The sequence below is a fragment of the Lucilia cuprina genome, chromosome 4 (genome assembly GCF_022045245.1).
Source record: "Lucilia cuprina isolate Lc7/37 chromosome 4, ASM2204524v1, whole genome shotgun sequence".
NCBI lineage: Eukaryota > Metazoa > Arthropoda > Insecta > Diptera > Calliphoridae > Lucilia > Lucilia cuprina.
Window position 1 is genome coordinate 85,850,058 of NC_060952.1, and position 4,488 is coordinate 85,854,545.

Sequence of the window (4,488 nt, forward strand, 5' to 3'; positions counted from 1 at the left end):
TAGTTCAGTTCTAGTTCAGATCTAGTTCAGTTCTAGTTCTAGTTCAGTTCTAGTTCAGTTCTAGTTCAGTTCTAGTTCAGTTCTAGTTCAGTTCTAGTTCAGTTCTAGTTCAGTTCTAGTGCAGTTCTAGTTCAGTTCTAGTTCAGTTCTAGTTCAGTTCTAGTTCAGTTCTAGGTCAGTTCTAGTTCAGTTCTAGTTCAGTTCTAGTTCAGTTCTAGTTCAGTTCTAGTTCAGTTCCAGTTCAGTTCTAGTTCAGTTCTAGTTCAGTTCTAGTTCAGTTCTAGTTCAGTTCTAGTTCAGTTCTAGTTCAGTTCTAGTTCTAGTTCAGTTCTAGTTCAGTTCTAGTTCAGTTCTAGTTCAGTTCTAGTTCAGTTCTAGTTCAGTTCTAGTTCAGTTCTAGTTCAGTTCTAGTTCAGTTCTAGTTCAGTTCTTGTTCAGTTCTAGTTCAGTTCTAGTTCAGTTCTAGTTCAGTTCTAGTTCAGTTCTAGTTCAGTTCTAGTTCAGTTCTAGTTCAGTTCTAGTTCAGTTCTAGTTCAGTTCTAGTTCAGTTCTAGTTCAGTTCTAGTTCAGTTCTAGTTCAGTTCTAGTTCAGTTCTAGTTCAGTTCTAGTTCAGTTCTAGTTCAGCTCTAGTTCAGTTCTAGTTCAGTTCTAGTTCAGTTCTATTTCAGTTCTAGTTCAGTTCTAGTTCAGTTCTAGTTCAGTTCTAGTTCAGTTCTAGTTCAGTTCTAGTTCAGTTCTAGTTCAGTTCTATTTCAGTTCTAGTTCAGTTCTAGTTCAGTTCTAGTTTCAGTTCTAGTTCAGTTCTAGTTCAGTTCTAGTTCAGTTCTAGTTCAGTTCTAGTTCAGTTCTAGTTCAGTTCTAGTTCAGTTCTAGTTCAGTTCTAGTTCTGTTCTAGTTCTGTTCTAGTTCTATTTTAGTTCTAGTTTAGTTCAGTTCTAGTTCAGTTCTAGTTCAGTTCTAGTTCAGTTCTAGTTCAGTTCTAGTTCAGTTCTAGTTCAGTTCTAGTTCAGTTCTAGTTCAGTTCTAGTTCAGTTCTAGTTCAGTTTTAGTTCAGTTCTAGTTCAGTTCTAGTTCAGTTCTAGTTCAGTTCTAGTTCAGTTCTAGTTCAGTTCTAGTTCAGTTCTAGTTCAGTTCTAGTTCAGTTCTAGTTCAGTTCTAGTTCAGTTCTAGTTCAGTTCTAGTTCAGTTCTAGTTCAGTTCTATTTCAGTTCTAGTTCAGTTCTAGTTCAGTTCTAGTTCAGTTCTAGTTCAGTTCTAGTTCAGTTCTAGTTCAGTTCTAGTTCAGTTCTAGTTCAGTTCTAGTTCAGTTCTAGTTCAGTTCTAGTTCAGTTCTAGTTCAGTTCTAGTTCTAGTTCAGTTCTAGTTCAGTTCTAGTTCTGTTCTAGTTTAGTCTATAGTCAAGTCTATAGTCTAGTCTATAGTCAAGTCTATAGTCTAGTCTATAGTCTAGTCTATAGTCTAGTCTATAGTCTAGTCTATAGTCTAGTCTATAGTCTAGTCTATAGTCTAGTCTATAGTCTAGTCTATAGTCTAGTCTATAGTCTAGTCTATAGTCTAGTCTATAGTCTAGTCTATAGTCTAGTCTATAGTATTGTCTATAGTCTAGTCTATAGTATTGTCTATAGTCTAGTCTATGGTCTAGTCTATAGTCTAGTCTATAGTCTAGTCTATAGTCTAGTCTATAGTCTAGTCTATAGTCTAGTCTATAGTCTAGTCTATAGTCTAGTCTATAGTCTAGTCTATAGTCTAGTCTATAGTCTAGTCTATAGTCTAGTCTATAGTATTGTCTATAGTCTAGTCTATAGTATTGTCTATAGTCTAGTCTATGGTCTAGTCTATAGTCTAGTCTACAGTCTAGTCTATAGTCTAGTCTATAGTCTAGTCTATAGTCTAGTCTATTGTCTATAGTCTAGTCTATGGTCAAGTCTATAGTCTAGTCAATAGTCTAGTCTATAGTCTTGTCTATAGTCTAGTCTAGAATCTAGTCTATAGTCTCGTCTAAAATCTAGTTTGTAGTATAGTCTCTAGTATGGTCTATAGTCCTATCTATAATCCAGTCTATATCAGTTCTAGTTCAGTCTATAGTCTAGTCTATGGTCAAGTCTAAAGTCTAGTCTATAGTCTAGTCTATAGTCTAGTCTATAGTCTAGTCTATAGTCTAGTCTATAGTCTAGTCTATAGTCTAGTCTATAGTCTAGTCTATAGTCTAGTCTGTAGTCTAGTCTATAGTCTAGTCTATAGTCTAGTCTATAGTCTAGTCTATAGTCTAGTCTATAGTCTAGTCTATAGTCTAGTCTATAGTCTAGTCTATAGTCTAGTCTATAGTCTAGTCTATAATATTGTCTATAGTCTACTCTATAGTTTAGTCTATAGTCTAGTCTATAGTCTAGTATATAGTCTTGTCTACTGTCTAGTCTATAGTCTAGTCAATAGTCTAGTCTATAGTTTTGTCTATAGTCTAGTCTAGAATCTATCTATAGTCTCGTCTATAATCTAGTTTATAGTATAGTCTCTAGTATGGTCTATAGTCCAGTCTATATTGTAGTCCATTTAAACTGAAAATTTAACAAAAGAGCAGAAAACAAATTCATCTAAGAAGTTCTCCAAAAATATAACAGCTGTACGGCAATGATGACGAAATCCTAGAAATCTTAACCATAAAACACCTGTTGTTTGTAACCAAACCAAATATGAAATGAAACAGAAAGGAAAATTTGTTCATAATAAAACTAATATAAACAAATGTGTGCAACAGGACAATAGAACAGACAAACTATGATGAATGAAATGCTAAAGTAAAAAGTAGACAAGCAGACAAAGAAATAGGCAGATAGGCAAGTTAGTAGAGATAAATGAACTTTGACATAAACATAAATATTATTTATGTTGAACAAACCCACTTATTTTATTGAAGTAAAATCCTTTGTGTCTCTTTTTATCAAAAAAGGACTAATATTATATATTAATGTTTAAACAACCACCGTAATTGATTGTAAAATGCAACTTGTTGAATTGGAATTATGTATTTATTGGAGTTTTAGTTTTGAGTAGATTGAAGTAGAAAAAGATTACAATTTTGGAGAAGATGTAATAAAGGGATTGCAAAGAAATATAGTGTATAGCGAACAATAGTGTAATAACTGTTTCTTTCTTCTTGATTGAAAGATATCCCTCTGATCTGGAGTAAAATATCCGTCTTTTCTAAACTAGCAGTTTCTTTGTTTTCTCTCTTTTTGTTCTAAAGTGAGAAAGAGAGAGAGGGAGAGAGAGTAAAACAAATACCAGCCTCATGCTTTCTCATACATTTGCAAAAAATATCATTCACTGGATGTGCGTGTTAATTATCGTAACTTACTGCCCGTTTAACTGTCAGTAAGTCTGTCTGTCTTTCTTTCTGACTGAGTCTTTGGGTCTCCTATCTATCCATTCATTTAAATTTTTCACCGCCTGTCCTTCTGTTCCTCTATTTTTATTGTTTATTTTTGACAGTGTGTGGTTTGTACTGTTTCGAAACATATTTGCAACGATGATGTTGCAAATTTCTACAAGAAAATGACTTGGAAACGACAGCACAGCAGGTTTCGTAGAAGACAAAATAAGAAAGAAATGAATGTTTCACGAAGTGTATTAAAACAATAAAAACTAAGAGTAAGGCAGCACCTAGTACCAGCACTTCACAAAAAAAAAAAAAACCTTTAAGGCACGAGTTAAAAAAAATATATATATTTAAATACATGTTTGTGTGTCTCTATGTCTGACTATATGATGAATGTTTCAAATGAAGAAAAAAAGGATATTTAGTCAAACAGCTAGGGAGAGAAACATATCTTACATGTAATTTAAACTAAAAACAACTGAGCATAATTGTGCTATTTACTTGTACAAGACTGCTTACATATTGCTTTGGTATAGAATCCTTTATTAAAATTTTCCCAACTCCAACATTAATGTTGTCCTGGCAAGTGCTTCGTGCATTCCCCATTATCCTGGTTTATGACTAACAAAGTAGTAGATTCTGTTTGTGTTAACAGTCTGCTGTTGATTCTTCGCTATCAGTGAAGAAAACATGTTCTGAGGCCAATTTCTGTCTGTGACAACAGGCAAAGAAATCATTTGCAAGCTGTTTTTATACCCTACACCTTATAACTAGGGAATATAATGCGTCTCAAATGATGTTTGTAAAATTTATAACTGGACTAGATCAGAGCTAAAACTGAATTATATCTGAACTAAAACCGAACAAGAACTAAACTAGAATTGCACTAGAACTAAACTAGAACTGAACTAGAACTGAACAAGAACTGAACTAGAACTGAACTAGAACTGAACTAGAACTGAACTAGAACAGAACTGAACTAGAACTGAACTAGAACTGAACTAGAACAGAACTAGAACTGAACTAGAACTGAACTAGAACTGAACTAGAACTGAACTTGAACTGAACTAGAACAGAACTAGAACTGAACTAGAACTGAACTAGAACTGAA